The sequence below is a fragment of the Lissotriton vulgaris genome, chromosome 1_2 (assembly GCF_964263255.1).
Source record: "Lissotriton vulgaris chromosome 1_2, aLisVul1.2, whole genome shotgun sequence".
Classification (NCBI taxonomy): domain Eukaryota; kingdom Metazoa; phylum Chordata; class Amphibia; order Caudata; family Salamandridae; genus Lissotriton; species Lissotriton vulgaris.
The window spans coordinates 314,561,328-314,580,674 of NC_141686.1; positions in this window are offsets into that span (position 1 = coordinate 314,561,328).

A 19,347-nucleotide genomic window follows, 5' to 3' on the forward strand; every position below is an offset into this window, starting at 1 on the left:
AATGAACAGATCACCACAAAGCCATTAGCAACTCCAGCGCCTTGAGACCGTCATGGGTGATTTGCTGCGCTTTATGAATCCTTGATTGATTGATTACTATGCACTTCTAATATCTCCCTTCCAACTTGTGATTTGGTAATGTCTGAATTCAGAAAGGTATCCGGTTCAACTGCAGAACTTCTGGCTCACGACAGCCAGGGGCAGTTTTTAAGTAACGTGAAGGGTTAAGGACGCTGCCTGGCAACTTTTCATCCTGTGTTAGCTCTCCGCTTGTCACTACTGCATTCATCGCTGCCCGTACCCCCACGTTTGCTATTTTTTCCCCTTTACGGTTCCTCGGTATTCGGACTCGTTTGCCTGTTCGGCTGACCTTGCTCTTTGGATTCTGTTTTGGCTTTGTAGCATTACTGTATTTCCATCTTTTCTTTTTCTGATCAGATGACCCTAATTTATTTCCTGGGTTTTGGACTTACCGACTCCTCTCCCGCTTCCCTTAAGATCACTGTGGCCCGCCTTTCCGAAGCTGTTGAGTATACGTGCCTGCTTTGTGCTTCTTGTGGATCTTATGCGTCTCTGGTTATAGTGCCAATATCGGCAACATTCATCCGTTCTCATACAGCAACATACATAAATAACCAGTATACTTGCCTACTTTGTGCTTATTGTGGATCGTATGTGTCTCTGGTTATAGTGTCAATATCGGCAACATTCACCCGTTCTCATACAGCAACCTACATAAATACCCAGTATACGTGCCTACTTTGTGCTTATTGTGGATCGTATGTGTCTCTGGTTATAGTGTCAATATCGGCAACATTCACCCGTTCTCATACAGCAACATACATAAATAACCAGTATACGTGCCTAATTTGTGCTTATTGTGGATCGTATGTGTCTCTGGTTATAGTGTCAATATCGGCAACATTCACCCGTTCTCATACAGCAACATACATAAATACCCAGTATACATGCCTACTTTGTGCTTATTGTGGATCGTATGTGTCTCTGGTTATAGTGTCAATATCAGCAACATTCACCCGTTCTCATACAGCAACATACATAAATAACCAGTATACTTGCCTACTTTGTGCTTATTGTGGATCATATGTGTCTCTGGTTATAGTGTCAATATCTGCAACATTCACCCGTTCTCACACAGCAACATACATAAATACCCAGTATACTTGCCTACTTTGTGCTTATTGTGGATCGTATGTGTCTCTGGTTATAGTGTCAATATCGGCAACATTCACCCGTTCTCATACAGCAACATACAAAATAACCAGTATACGTGCCTACTTTGTGCTTATTGTGGATCGTATGTGTCTCTGGTTATAGTGCAATATCTGCAACATTCACCCGTTCTCAAACAGCAACATACATAAATAACCAGTATACATGCCTACTTTGTGCTTATTGTGGATCGTATGCGTCTCTGGTTATAGTGCAATATCTGCAACATTCACCCGTTCTCATACAGCAACATACATAAATAACCAATATACTTGCCTACTTTGTGCTTATTGTGGATCGTATGTGTCTCTGGTTATAGTGCAATATCTGCAACATTCACCCGTTCTCACACAGCAACATACATAAATAACCAGTATACGTGCCTACTTTGTGCTTATTGTGGATCTTATGCGTCTCTGGTTATAGTGCCAATATCGGCAACATTCACCCGTTCTCATACAGCAACATACATAAATAACCAGTATACGTGCCTACTTTGTGCTTATTGTGGCTCGTATGCGTCTCTGGTTATAGTGCAATATCTGCAACATTCACCCGTTCTCATACAGCAACATACATAAATAACCAGTATACTTGCCTACTTTGTGCTTATTGTGGATCGTATGTGTCTCTGGTTATAGTGCAATATCTGCAACATTCACCCGTTCTCACACAGCAACATACATAAATAACCAGTATACATGCCTACTTTGTGCTTATTGTGGATCGTATGTGTCTCTGGTTATAGTGCCAATATCGGCAACATTCACCCGTTCTCATACAGCAACATACATAAATAACCAGTATACGTGCCTACTTTGTGCTTATTGTGGATCTTATGCGTCTCTGGTTATAGTGCCAATATCGGCAACATTCACCCGTTCTCATACAGCAACATACATAAATAACCAGTATACGTGCCTACTTTGTGCTTATTGTGGCTCGTATGCGTCTCTGGTTATAGTGCAATATCTGCAACATTCACCCGTTCTCATACAGCAACATACATAAATAACCAGTATACTTGCCTACTTTGTGCTTATTGTGGATCGTATGTGTCTCTGGTTATAGTGCAATATCTGCAACATTCACCCGTTCTCACACAGCAACATACATAAATAACCAGTATACGTGCCTACTTTGTGCTTATTGTGGATCTTATGAGTCTCTGGTTATAGTGCCAATATCGGCAACATTCACCCGTTCTCATACAGCAACATACATAAATAACCAGTATACTTGCCTACTTTGTGCTTATTGTGGATCGTATGCGTCTCTGGTTATAGTGCAATATCTGCAACATTCACCCGTTCTCATACAGCAACATACATAAATAACCAGTATACTTGCCTACTTTGTGCTTATTGTGGATCGTATGTGTCTCTGGTTATAGTGCAATATCTGCAACATTCACCCGTTCTCACACAGCAACATACATAAATAACCAGTATACGTGCCTACTTTGTGCTTATTGTGGATCTTATGCGTCTCTGGTTATAGTGCCAGTATCGGCAACATTCACCCGTTCTCATACAGCAACATACATAAATAACCAGTATACGTGCCTACTTTGTGCTTATTGTGGCTCGTATGCGTCTCTGGTTATAGTGCAATATCTGCAACATTCACCCGTTCTCATACAGCAACATACATAAATAACCAGTATACTTGCCTACTTTGTGCTTATTGTGGATCGTATGTGTCTCTGGTTATAGTGCAACATCTGCAACATTCACCCGTTCTCACACAGCAACATACATAAATAACCAGTATACATGCCTACTTTGTGCTTATTGTGGATCGTATGTGTCTCTGGTTATAGTGCCAATATCGGCAACATTCACCCGTTCTCATACAGCAACATACATAAATACCCAGTATACGTGCCTACTTTGTGCTTATTGTGGATCTTATGCGTCTCTGGTTATAGTGCCAATATCGGCAACATTCACCCGTTCTCATACAGCAACATACATAAATAACCAGTATACGTGCCTACTTTGTGCTTATTGTGGCTCGTATGCGTCTCTGGTTATAGTGCAATATCTGCAACATTCACCCGTTCTCATACAGCAACATACATAAATAACCAGTATACTTGCCTACTTTGTGCTTATTGTGGATCGTATGTGTCTCTGGTTATAGTGCAATATCTGCAACATTCACCCGTTCTCACACAGCAACATACATAAATAACCAGTATACGTGCTTACTTTGTGCTTATTGTGGATCTTATGCGTCTCTGGTTATAGTGCCAATATCGGCAACATTCACCTGTTCTCATACAGCAACATACATAAATAACCAGTATACTTGCCTACTTTGTGCTTATTGTGGCTCGTATGCGTCTCTGGTTATAGTGCAATATCTGCAACATTCACCCGTTCTCATACAGCAACATACATAAATAACCAGTATACTTGCCTACTTTGTGCTTATTGTGGATCGTATGTGTATCTGGTTATAGTGCAATATCTGCAACATTCACCCGTTCTCACACAGCAACATACATAAATAACCAGTATACGTGCCTACTTTGTGCTTATTGTGGATCTTATGCGTCTCTGGTTATAGTGCCAATTTCGGCAACATTCACCCGTTCTCATACAGCAACATACATAAATAACCAGTATACGTGCCTACTTTGTGCTTATTGTGGCTCGTATGCGTCTCTGGTTATAGTGCGATATCTGCAACATTCACCCGTTCTCATACAGCAACATACATAAATAACCAGTATACTTGCCTACTTTGTGCTTATTGTGGATCGTATGTGTCTCTGGTTATAAGGCAATATCTGCAACATTCACCCGTTCTCACACAGCAACATACATAAATAACCAGTATACATGCCTACTTTGTGCTTATTGTGGATCGTATGTGTCTCTGGTTATAGTGCCAATATCGGCAACATTCACTCGTTCTCATACAGCAACATACATAAATACCCAGTATACGTGCCTACTTTGTGCTTATTGTGGATCTTATGCGTCTCTGGTTATAGTGCCAATATCGGCAACATTCACCCGTTCTCATACAGCAACATACATAAATAACCAGTATACTTGCCTTCTTTGTGCTTATTGTGGCTCGTATGCGTCTCTGGTTTTAGTGCAATATCTGCAACATTCACCCGTTCTCATACAGCAACATACATAAATAACCAGTATACTTGCCTACTTTGTGCTTATTGTGGATCGTATGTGTCTCTGGTTATAGTGCAATATCTGCAACATTCACCCGTTCTCACACAGCAACATACATAAATAACCAGTATACTTGCCTACTTTGTGCTTATTGTGGCTCGTATGCGTCTCTGGTTATAGTGCCAATATCGGCAACATTCACCCGTTCTCATACAGCAACATACATAAATAACCAGTATACGTGCCTATTTTGTGCTTATTGTGGATCTTATGTGTCTCTGGTTATAGGGCCAATATCGGCAACATTCACCCGTTCTCATACAGCAACATACATAAATAACCAGTATACATGCCTACTTTGTGCTTATTGTGGATCTTATGTGTCTCTGGTTATAGTGCCAATATCGGCAACATTCACCCGTTCTCATACAGCAACATACATAAATAACCAGTATACGTGCCTACTTTGTGCTTATTGTGGATCTTATGTGTCTCTGGTTATAGGGCCAATATCGGCAACATTCACCCGTTCTCATACAGCAACATACATAAATAACCAGTATACATGCCTACTTTGTGCTTATTGTGGATCTTATGTGTCTCTGGTTATAGGGCCAATATCGGCAACATTCACCCGTTCTCATACAGCAACATACATAAATAACCAGTATACGTGCCTACTTTGTGCTTATTGTGGATCTTATGTGTCTCTGGTTATAGTGCCAATATCTGCAACATTCACCCGTTCTCATACAGCAACATACATAAATAACCAGTATACATGCCTACTTTGTGCTTATTGTGGATCTTATGCGTCTCTGGTTATAGTGCCAATATCGGCAACATTCACCCGTTCTCATACAGCAACATACATAAATAACCAGTATACGTGCCTACTTTGTGCTTATTGTGGATCTTATGTGTCTCTGGTTATAGGGCCAGTATCGGCAACATTCACCCGTTCTCATACAGCAACATACATAAATAACCAGTATACGTGCCTACTTTGTGCTTATTGTGGCTCGTATGCGTCTCTGGTTATAGTGCAATATCTGCAACATTCACCCGTTCTCATACAGCAACATACATAAATAACCAGTATACTTGCCTACTTTGTGCTTATTGTGGCTCGTATGTGTCTCTGGTTATAGTGCAATATCTGCAACATTCACCCGTTCTCACACAGCAACATACATAAGTACCCAGTATACTTGCCTACTTTGTGCTTATTGTGGATCGTATGTGTCTCTGGTTATAGTGTCAATATCGGCAACATTCACCCGTTCTCATACAGCAACATACATAAATAACCAGTATACGTGCCTACTTTGTGCTTATTGTGGCTCTCACCCGTTCTCATACAGCAACATACATAAATACCCAGTATACTTGCCTACTTTGTGCTTATTGTGGATCTTATGCGTCTCTGGTTATAGTGCCAATATCGGCAACATTCACCCGTTCTCATACAGCAACATACATAAATAACCAGTATACATGCCTGCTTTGTGCTTATTGTGGCTCGTATGCGTCTCTGGTTATAGTGCAATATCTGCAACATTCACCCGTTCTCACACAGCAACATACATAAATACCCAGTATACGTGCCTGCTTTGTGCTTCTTGTGGCTCGTATGTGTCTCTGGTTATAGTGCCAATATCGGCAACATTCACCCGTTCTCATACAGCAACATACATAAATACCCAGTATACATGCCTACTTTGTGCTTATTGTGGATCTTATGCGTCTCTGGTTATAGTGCCAATATCGGCAACATTCACCCGTTCTCATACAGCAACATACATAAATACCCAGTATACATGCCTACTTTGTGCTTATTGTGGATCTTATGCGTCTCTGGTTATAGTGCCAATATCGGCAACATTCATCCGTTCTCATACAGCAACATACATAAATACCCAGTATACATGCCTACTTTGTGCTTATTGTGGATCTTATGCGTCTCTGGTTATAGTGCCAATATCGGCAACATTCACCCGTTCTCATACAGCATCATACATAAATACCCAGTATACTTGCCTACTTTGTGCTTATTGTGGATCTTATGCGTCTCTGGTTATAGTGCCAATATCGGCAACATTCACCCGTTCTCATACAGCAACATACATAAATAACCAGTATACATGCCTACTTTGTGCTTATTGTGGCTCGTATGCGTCTCTGGTTATAGTGCAATATCTCCAACATTCACCCGTTCTCATACAGCAACATACATAAATAACCAGTATACGTGCCTACTTTGTGCTTATTGTGGATCGTATGCGTCTCTGGTTATAGTGCAATATCTGCAACATTCACCCGTTCTCATACAGCAACATACATAAATAACCAGTATACTTGCCTACTTTGTGCTTATTGTGGCTCGTATGCGTCTCTGGTTATAGTGCAATATCTGCAACATTCACCCGTTCTCATACAGCAACATACATAAATAACCAGTATACTTGCCTACTTTGTGCTTATTGTGGATCGTATGTGTCTCTGGTTATAGTGCCAATATCGGCAACATTCACCCGTTCTCATACAGCAACATACATAAATAACCAGTATACATGCCTACTTTGTGCTTATTGTGGCTCGTATGTGTCTCTGGTTATAGTGCCAATATCGGCAACATTCACCCGTTCTCATACAGCAACATACATAAATAACCAGTATACATGCCTACTTTGTGCTTATTGTGGCTCGTATGTGTCTCTGGTTATAGTGCCAATATCGGCAACATTCACCCGTTCTCATACAGCAACATACATAAATAACCAGTATACATGCCTACTTTGTGCTTATTGTGGCTCGTATGTGTCTCTGGTTATAGTGCAATATCTGCAACATTCACCCGTTCTCATACAGCAACATACATAAATACCCAGTATACATGCCTACTTTGTGCTTATTGTGGATCTTATGTTTCTCTGGTTATAGAGCCAATATCGGCAACATTCACCCGTTCTCACACAGCAACATACATAAATAACCAGTATACGTGCCTACTTTGTGCTTATTGTGGATCGTATGTGTCTCTGGTTATAGTGCCAATATCGGCAACATTCACCCGTTCTCATACAGCAACATACATAAATAACCAGTATACTTGCCTACTTTGTGCTTATTGTGGATCGTATGTGTCTCTGGTTATAGTGCAATATCTGCAACATTCACCCGTTCTCATACAGCAACATACATAAATAACCAGTATACATGCCTACTTTGTGCTTATTGTGGATGTTATGCGTCTCTGGTTATAGTGCCAATATCGGCAACATTCACCCGTTCTCATACAGCAACATACATAAATAACCAGTATACTTGCCTACTTTGTGCTTATTGTGGATCGTATGTGTCTCTGGTTATAGTGCAATATCTGCAACATTCACCCGTTCTCACACAGCAACATACATAAATAACCAGTATACGTGCCTACTTTGTGCTTATTGTGGATCTTATGAGTCTCTGGTTATAGTGCCAATATCGGCAACATTCACCCGTTCTCATACAGCAACATACATAAATAACCAGTATACTTGCCTACTTTGTGCTTATTGTGGATCGTATGCGTCTCTGGTTATAGTGCAATATCTGCAACATTCACCCGTTCTCATACAGCAACATACATAAATAACCAGTATACTTGCCTACTTTGTGCTTATTGTGGATCGTATGTGTCTCTGGTTATAGTGCAATATCTGCAACATTCACCCGTTCTCACACAGCAACATACATAAATAACCAGTATACGTGCCTACTTTGTGCTTATTGTGGATCTTATGCGTCTCTGGTTATAGTGCCAGTATCGGCAACATTCACCCGTTCTCATACAGCAACATACATAAATAACCAGTATACGTGCCTACTTTGTGCTTATTGTGGCTCGTATGCGTCTCTGGTTATAGTGCAATATCTGCAACATTCACCCGTTCTCATACAGCAACATACATAAATAACCAGTATACTTGCCTACTTTGTGCTTATTGTGGATCGTATGTGTCTCTGGTTATAGTGCAACATCTGCAACATTCACCCGTTCTCACACAGCAACATACATAAATAACCAGTATACATGCCTACTTTGTGCTTATTGTGGATCGTATGTGTCTCTGGTTATAGTGCCAATATCGGCAACATTCACCCGTTCTCATACAGCAACATACATAAATACCCAGTATACGTGCCTACTTTGTGCTTATTGTGGATCTTATGCGTCTCTGGTTATAGTGCCAATATCGGCAACATTCACCCGTTCTCATACAGCAACATACATAAATAACCAGTATACGTGCCTACTTTGTGCTTATTGTGGCTCGTATGCGTCTCTGGTTATAGTGCAATATCTGCAACATTCACCCGTTCTCATACAGCAACATACATAAATAACCAGTATACTTGCCTACTTTGTGCTTATTGTGGATCGTATGTGTCTCTGGTTATAGTGCAATATCTGCAACATTCACCCGTTCTCACACAGCAACATACATAAATAACCAGTATACGTGCTTACTTTGTGCTTATTGTGGATCTTATGCGTCTCTGGTTATAGTGCCAATATCGGCAACATTCACCTGTTCTCATACAGCAACATACATAAATAACCAGTATACTTGCCTACTTTGTGCTTATTGTGGCTCGTATGCGTCTCTGGTTATAGTGCAATATCTGCAACATTCACCCGTTCTCATACAGCAACATACATAAATAACCAGTATACTTGCCTACTTTGTGCTTATTGTGGATCGTATGTGTCTCTGGTTATAGTGCAATATCTGCAACATTCACCCGTTCTCACACAGCAACATACATAAATAACCAGTATACGTGCCTACTTTGTGCTTATTGTGGATCTTATGCGTCTCTGGTTATAGTGCCAATTTCGGCAACATTCACCCGTTCTCATACAGCAACATACATAAATAACCAGTATACGTGCCTACTTTGTGCTTATTGTGGCTCGTATGCGTCTCTGGTTATAGTGCGATATCTGCAACATTCACCCGTTCTCATACAGCAACATACATAAATAACCAGTATACTTGCCTACTTTGTGCTTATTGTGGATCGTATGTGTCTCTGGTTATAAGGCAATATCTGCAACATTCACCCGTTCTCACACAGCAACATACATAAATAACCAGTATACATGCCTACTTTGTGCTTATTGTGGATCGTATGTGTCTCTGGTTATAGTGCCAATATCGGCAACATTCACTCGTTCTCATACAGCAACATACATAAATACCCAGTATACGTGCCTACTTTGTGCTTATTGTGGATCTTATGCGTCTCTGGTTATAGTGCCAATATCGGCAACATTCACCCGTTCTCATACAGCAACATACATAAATAACCAGTATACTTGCCTTCTTTGTGCTTATTGTGGCTCGTATGCGTCTCTGGTTTTAGTGCAATATCTGCAACATTCACCCGTTCTCATACAGCAACATACATAAATAACCAGTATACTTGCCTACTTTGTGCTTATTGTGGATCGTATGTGTCTCTGGTTATAGTGCAATATCTGCAACATTCACCCGTTCTCACACAGCAACATACATAAATAACCAGTATACTTGCCTACTTTGTGCTTATTGTGGCTCGTATGCGTCTCTGGTTATAGTGCCAATATCGGCAACATTCACCCGTTCTCATACAGCAACATACATAAATAACCAGTATACGTGCCTACTTTGTGCTTATTGTGGATCTTATGTGTCTCTGGTTATAGGGCCAATATCGGCAACATTCACCCGTTCTCATACAGCAACATACATAAATAACCAGTATACATGCCTACTTTGTGCTTATTGTGGATCTTAAGTGTCTCTGGTTATAGTGCCAATATCGGCAACATTCACCCGTTCTCATACAGCAACATACATAAATAACCAGTATACGTGCCTACTTTGTGCTTATTGTGGATCTTATGTGTCTCTGGTTATAGGGCCAATATCGGCAACATTCACCCGTTCTCATACAGCAACATACATAAATAACCAGTATACATGCCTACTTTGTGCTTATTGTGGATCTTATGTGTCTCTGGTTATAGGGCCAATATCGGCAACATTCACCCGTTCTCATACAGCAACATACATAAATAACCAGTATACGTGCCTACTTTGTGCTTATTGTGGATCTTATGTGTCTCTGGTTATAGTGCCAATATCTGCAACATTCACCCGTTCTCATACAGCAACATACATAAATAACCTGTATACATGCCTACTTTGTGCTTATTGTGGATCTTATGCGTCTCTGGTTATAGTGCCAATATCGGCAACATTCACCCGTTCTCATACAGCAACATACATAAATAACCAGTATACGTGCCTACTTTGTGCTTATTGTGGATCTTATGTGTCTCTGGTTATAGGGCCAATATCGGCAACATTCACCCGTTCTCATACAGCAACATACATAAATAACCAGTATACGTGCCTACTTTGTGCTTATTGTGGCTCGTATGCGTCTCTGGTTATAGTGCAATATCTGCAACATTCACCCGTTCTCATACAGCAACATACATAAATAACCAGTATACTTGCCTACTTTGTGCTTATTGTGGCTCGTATGTGTCTCTGGTTATAGTGCAATATCTGCAACATTCACCCGTTCTCACACAGCAACATACATAAGTACCCAGTATACTTGCCTACTTTGTGCTTATTGTGGATCGTATGTGTCTCTGGTTATAGTGTCAATATCGGCAACATTCACCCGTTCTCATACAGCAACATACATAAATAACCAGTATACGTGCCTACTTTGTGCTTATTGTGGCTCTCACCCGTTCTCATACAGCAACATACATAAATACCCAGTATACTTGCCTACTTTGTGCTTATTGTGGATCTTATGCGTCTCTGGTTATAGTGCCAATATCGGCAACATTCACCCGTTCTCATACAGCAACATACATAAATAACCAGTATACATGCCTGCTTTGTGCTTATTGTGGCTCGTATGCGTCTCTGGTTATAGTGCAATATCTGCAACATTCACCCGTTCTCACACAGCAACATACATAAATACCCAGTATACGTGCCTGCTTTGTGCTTCTTGTGGCTCGTATGTGTCTCTGGTTATAGTGCCAATATCGGCAACATTCACCCGTTCTCATACAGCAACATACATAAATACCCAGTATACATGCCTACTTTGTGCTTATTGTGGATCTTATGCGTCTCTGGTTATAGTGCCAATATCGGCAACATTCACCCGTTCTCATACAGCAACATACATAAATACCCAGTATACATGCCTACTTTGTGCTTATTGTGGATCTTATGCGTCTCTGGTTATAGTGCCAATATCGGCAACATTCATCCGTTCTCATACAGCAACATACATAAATACCCAGTATACATGCCTACTTTGTGCTTATTGTGGATCTTATGCGTCTCTGGTTATAGTGCCAATATCGGCAACATTCACCCGTTCTCATACAGCATCATACATAAATACCCAGTATACTTGCCTACTTTGTGCTTATTGTGGATCTTATGCGTCTCTGGTTATAGTGCCAATATCGGCAACATTCACCCGTTCTCATACAGCAACATACATAAATAACCAGTATACATGCCTACTTTGTGCTTATTGTGGCTCGTATGCGTCTCTGGTTATAGTGCAATATCTGCAACATTCACCCGTTCTCATACAGCAACATACATAAATAACCAGTATACGTGCCTACTTTGTGCTTATTGTGGATCGTATGCGTCTCTGGTTATAGTGCAATATCTGCAACATTCACCCGTTCTCATACAGCAACATACATAAATAACCAGTATACTTGCCTACTTTGTGCTTATTGTGGCTCGTATGCGTCTCTGGTTATAGTGCAATATCTGCAACATTCACCCGTTCTCATACAGCAACATACATAAATAACCAGTATACTTGCCTACTTTGTGCTTATTGTGGATCGTATGTGTCTCTGGTTATAGTGCCAATATCGGCAACATTCACCCGTTCTCATACAGCAACATACATAAATAACCAGTATACATGCCTACTTTGTGCTTATTGTGGCTCGTATGTGTCTCTGGTTATAGTGCCAATATCGGCAACATTCACCCGTTCTCATACAGCAACATACATAAATAACCAGTATACATGCCTACTTTGTGCTTATTGTGGCTCGTATGTGTCTCTGGTTATAGTGCCAATATCGGCAACATTCACCCGTTCTCATACAGCAACATACATAAATAACCAGTATACATGCCTACTTTGTGCTTATTGTGGCTCGTATGTGTCTCTGGTTATAGTGCAATATCTGCAACATTCACCCGTTCTCATACAGCAACATACATAAATACCCAGTATACATGCCTACTTTGTGCTTATTGTGGATCTTATGTTTCTCTGGTTATAGAGCCAATATCGGCAACATTCACCCGTTCTCACACAGCAACATACATAAATAACCAGTATACGTGCCTACTTTGTGCTTATTGTGGATCGTATGTGTCTCTGGTTATAGTGCCAATATCGGCAACATTCACCCGTTCTCATACAGCAACATACATAAATAACCAGTATACTTGCCTACTTTGTGCTTATTGTGGATCGTATGTGTCTCTGGTTATAGTGCAATATCTGCAACATTCACCCGTTCTCATACAGCAACATACATAAATAACCAGTATACATGCCTACTTTGTGCTTATTGTGGATGTTATGCGTCTCTGGTTATAGTGCCAATATCGGCAACATTCACCCGTTCTCATACAGCAACATACATAAATAACCAGTATACTTGCCTACTTTGTGCTTATTGTGGATCGTATGTGTCTCTGGTTATAGTGCAATATCTGCAACATTCACCCGTTCTCACACAGCAACATACATAAATAACCAGTATACGTGCCTACTTTGTGCTTATTGTGGATCTTATGCGTCTCTGGTTATAGTGCCAATATCGGCAACATTCACCCGTTCTCATACAGCAACATACATAAATAACCAGTATACTTGCCTACTTTGTGCTTATTGTGGCTCGTATGCGTCTCTGGTTATAGTGCAATATCTGCAACATTCACCCGTTCTCATACAGCAACATACATAAATAACCAGTACACATGCCTACTTTGTGCTTATTGTGGCTCGTAAGTGTCTCTGGTTATAGTGCAATATCTGCAACATTCACCCGTTCTCACACAGCAACATACATAAATAACCAGTATACATGCCTACTTTGTGCTTATTGTGGCTCGTATGCGTCTCTGGTTATAGTGCAATATCTGCAACATTCACCCGTTCTCATACAGCAACATACATAAATAACCAGTATACTTGCCTACTTTGTGCTTATTGTGGCTCGTATGCGTCTCTGGTTATAGTGCCAATATCGGCAACATTCACCCGTTCTCATACAGCAACATACATAAATAACCAGTATACGTGCCTACTTTGTGCTTATTGTGGCTCGCATGTGTCTCTGGTTATAGTGCAATATCTGCAACATTCACCCGTTCTCACACAGCAACAACATAAATAACCAGTATACGTGCCTACTTTGTGCTTATTGTGGATCGTATGTGTCTCTGGTTATAGTGCCAATATCGGCAACATTCACCCGTTCTCATACAGCAACATACATAAATAACCAGTATACGTGCCTACTTTGTGCTTATTGTGGATCTTATGTTTCTCTGGTTATAGTGCCAATATCGGCAACATTCACCTGTTCTCATACAGCAACATACATAAATAACCAGTATACGTGCCTACTTTGTGCTTATTGTGGATCGTATGTGTCTCTGGTTATAGTGCCAATATCGGCAACATTCCCCCGTTCTCATACAGCAACATACATAAATACCCAGTATACATGCCTACTTTGTGCTTATTGTGGATCTTATGCGTCTCTGGTTATAGTGCCAATATCGGCAACATTCACTCGTTCTCATACAGCAACATACATAAATAACCAGTATACTTGCCTACTTTGTGCTTATTGTGGCTCGTATGTGTCTCTGGTTATAGTGCAATATCTGCAACATTCACCCGTTCTCATACAGCAACATACATAAATAACCAGTATACTTGCCTACTTTGTGCTTATTGTGGATCTTATGCGTCTCTGGTTATAGAGCCAATATCGGCAACATTCACCCGTTCTCATACAGCAACATACATAAATAACCAGTATACGTGCCTACTTTGTGCTTATTGTGGATCTTATGCGTCTCTGGTTATAGTGCCAATATCGGCAACATTCACCCGTTCTCATACAGCAACATACATAAATAACCAGTATACTTGCCTACTTTGTGCTTATTGTGGCTCGTATGTGTCTCTGGTTATAGTGCAATATCTGCAACATTCACCCGTTCTCATACAGCAACATACATAAATACCCAGTATACATGCCTACTTTGTGCTTATTGTGGATCTTATGTTTCTCTGGTTATAGAGCCAATATCGGCAACATTCACCCGTTCTCATACAGCAACATACATAAATAACCAGTATACGTGCCTACTTTGTGCTTATTGTGGATCTTATGCGTCTCTGTTATAGTGCCAATATCTGCAACATTCACCCGTTCTCATACAGCAACATACATAAATAACCAGTATACTTGCCTAATTTGTGCTTATTGTGGATCGTATGCGTCTCTGGTTATAGTGCAATATCTGCAACATTCACCCGTTCTCATACAGCAACATACATAAATAACCAGTATACGTGCCTACTTTGTGCTTATTGTGGATCTTATGCATCTCTGGTTATAGTGCCAATATCGGCAACATTCATCCGTTCTCACACAGCAACATACATAAGTACCCAGTATACTTGCCTACTTTGTGCTTATTGTGGATCGTATGTGTCTCTGGTTATAGTGCCAATATCGGCAACATTCACCCGTTCTCATACAGCAACATACAAAATAACCAGTATACGTGCCTACTTTGTGCTTATTGTGGATCTTATGCGTCTCTGGTTATAGTGCCAATATCGGCAACATTCACCCGTTCTCATACAGCAACATACAAAATAACCAGTATACGTGCCTACTTTGTGCTTATTGTGGATCTTATGCGTCTCTGGTTATAGTGCCAATATCGGCAACATTCACCCGTTCTCATACAGCAACATACATAAATAACCAGTATACATGCCTACTTTGTGCTTATTGTGGATCGTATGTGTCTCTGGTTATAGTGCAATATCTGCAACATTCACCCGTTCTCACACAGCAACATACATAAATAACCAGTATACGTGCCTACTTTGTGCTTATTGTGGATCTTATGCGTCTCTGGTTATAGTGCAATATCTGCAACATTCACCCGTTCTCATACAGCAACATACATAAATAACCAGTATACTTGCCTACTTTGTGCTTATTGTGGATCGTATGTGTCTCTGGTTATAGTGCAACATCTGCAACATTCACCCGTTCTCACACAGCAACATACATAAATAACCAGTATACGTGCCTACTTTGTGCTTATTGTGGATCGTATGTGTCTCTGGTTATAGTGCCAATATCGGCAACATTCACCCGTTCTCACACAGCAACATACATAAATAACCAGTATACGTGCCTACTTTGTGCTTATTGTGGATCTTATGCGTCTCTGGTTATAGTGCCAATATCGGCAACATTCACCCGTTCTCATACAGCAACATACATAAATAACCAGTATACATGCCTACTTTGTGCTTATTGTGGATCGTATGTGTCTCTGGTTATAGTGCAATATCTGCAACATTCACCCGTTCTCACACAGCAACATACATAAATAACCAGTATACGTGCCTACTTTGTGCTTATTGTGGATCTTATGCGTCTCTGGTTATAGTGCCAATATCGGCAACATTCACCCGTTCTCACACAGCAACATACATAAATAACCAGTATACGTGCCTACTTTGTGCTTATTGTGGATCTTATGCGTCTCTGGTTATAGGGCCAATATCGGCAACATTCACCCGTTCTCATACAGCAACCTACATAAATAACCAGTATACGTGCCTGCTTTGTGCTTATTGTGGATCGTATGTGTCTCTGGTTATAGTGCCAATATCGGCAACATTCACCTGTTCTCACACAGCAACCTACATAAATAACCAGTATACGTGCCTGCTTTGTGCTTATTGTGGATCGTATGTGTCTCTGGTTATAGTGCCAATATCGGCAACATTCACCTGTTCTCACACAGCAACCTACATAAATAACCAGTATACGTGCCTACTTTGTGCCTATTGTGGATCTTATGTGTCTCTGGTTAGTACTAAAACACTGCACCTAGTTTCTCTGATTAGTGGGTAGTTCTCTTAGCGTACTGGGCCTTCCTCTCTCAATCCATTCCCCTTTCCCTCTGGTGATTTGCTTTGGCTGGGACATCCTCCTAGGTACGGCCGCAGTCACACTCTTGGGAGTAAACATTTGAAAAACCGGGCAAGTAGTGATTCTGTAAATGCATTGTAAAATGAGGTTAGTTCCGTGGGTGTTCAGAATTTGCACAGCTTCTTGCGTGTAATTATGTGAAATTTCGATATAATTGCACAAAACTATGTGAACTCACAATCCGTCATTTCACGCTAAAAAAACATGAAAAGCAATGTGTCACAGTCTGTTGTTCATGTGCGTTCATGGTAAATTATTACCATGAATGGCACGTTAGCTGTAAATACTTACTGGGAATGGCGCGTAATTACGCAACGTGCAGTAAATTTGAGAATTGCAGGTAACATGTGTGACCGAAATCTCCCCAAGTTACTTGAATTATGTCTGCCTTAATAACATTTTATCCAGACCTAGTTAGTGCATACTTAAAAGAGCGTTTTGCGGTTACAAAGCCTATTTTTAAGCTAATAGGAGGGTTAGCAACCTCAAAAACCCTGTCAGTAAGAACCAGGGGCCAGATGTAGGTAGGCTTTTACCGGTCGGTAATGGCCGAAATCGGCCATTACCGACCGGTAAAAGCCTTTTCCTATGTAGGAGGCTATTTTATCCATTCGGTAAATAACGAATCGGTATTTACAGATTCAGTATTTACCGAATCATCATTCACCGATTCGGTATTTACCGAATCGGTAAATGATATGTAGGGAGCACTGTTAACAGTGCTTCTGGGCTTTAAGAATTCGTTTTTCACCACCAACTATTAGTTGGTGGTAAATAAGGAATTCCTATTTAAATGCATAAATGTCCATTTACACCTGTGCCATGTGACAGACTTGCACAGCAGCACTAATCAGGGGTGTAACAGGGTGTCAAAGTGACACCCTGCCACCCTGCCACCCTTGACTCTTGCCCTATTTTACAGAATCGGTAATTACCGATTCGGTAATTGACATTCATTCCTATGGGTCTTCAGGCCCATAGAAATGAATGGCAAATACCGAATCGTAATTACCGATTCGGTAAATACCGAAATTTAAAGATTCTGTATTTTTTACCGATGAATTACCTACATAGGATTTACTGATTCTAAAATACCGAATCAGTAAAATTCGGTATTTTAGAATCGGTAAAACCTTTTTACCTACATCTAGCCCCAGGTTTTGTGGAGACCAGGAGTCATATTTATGGTATGTGTGGCACAGAGCGGTGCAGTTACCTTGCTGTGCTGCCCTGCGCCACTGGGAAGGGGCTGGAATGCATGCCTGTTCTTTTCCCTTGTGCTGGTGTTGTTTTGGTAGCCTAGTGCCAACACAGGCACCCTGGCACCATGATGAAAGGGTGCCTGTGCTTTTGGCAAGATTTGTTTTGTGCAGGAAGGGGCACCTTCTTGCACAAAAACAATCCATAGAGGCGTTTCCTCTTTCTATTTATGCTGCAGAATGCAGTACTCGTAGAAAGAGGAAAAACAAGGAGAAACAAAGATATTTCTCCCCGTAATGTCTCAACCTAGGAGGCATGAAGTTTTGATGCATTCCCAGGTTTATAAGTCCTTGTAAATCTGGAAATACGTCAAAAACCACGGGATTTGCGTGAGAACACCCACCACAACGCCCCTGGCACCTGCCTTACTTGCTCAGAGTAATGCAACAAATTACTCATTATTTGTGAAGAAATTCAAAGACACGCAAGGTTGCTTTGCGTGGCTTCATAGATATAACATGGAGCTTTGCGTCGTGCATGTACCACTGTGCTTGGTGCAAGCGTGACGCAAGGCCTTCATAAATTTGACCCCAGGACCTGCATGTTTAAAAAAAGATGAAAAAAAACCTTATATCCTTGCCACGTCTCTCATCCATCATTGCCAAGTCGCTCCTCTGTCTTCTTGCCGTGTCTCTCCCAGACAGGAACAGGAAGCACATTAAGGCTCCCCTGACCAATCACATCGCTGCAATGCAGCATTGTGATTGGTCTGAGTGACGTGGCTCTGCGCTCAGAGATGGAGTGGGAAGCCTAGGCATGTTCTTCACCCAGGCTGTAGTGCAGCCTCGGTGGAGAACATGCAAAGTACGCATGACAGGTTGGCCGGCCCGAGAGAGCCGGACGATCAGGTATTTGTGCACTTACAGTGTGCTCGCCACTCCCCCCCTGCTCTGACAGCAGAGCAGCCCATTTCCATGAAGACGCCGCAGCAGGAACATTAAAATGATAATACCAACGAGTTATTATCACTTCATTTTTCCTTTGTTTCCACTACTGCAAGTGGTGGGGCGGCGCTCCTCCGCCTTAGAGGAGGAGCCGCCACTGCAAATAAAGACCACCAACCACCACCCAGTCACCTTCAAACTTTTGCGTTATAAATGTAAGGCTTTGTAACTTACCTTGGTGCAATATACGGCACTGTTGAGGTAAATGCATTGTAGTGCTTCATTGTAGTGTTGCTTCGTAGAACTGTATGCATCGTAAAGGTATAATACTGTCAGCATGGACTGATGAGTATAATGTTTCATAAATGTTTTCTCTATTCATAATACTTTATTCTAGGGACCCCGACTGTGGAGTCTTCCTCAGTTAAAGTATACGAAAAAGTAA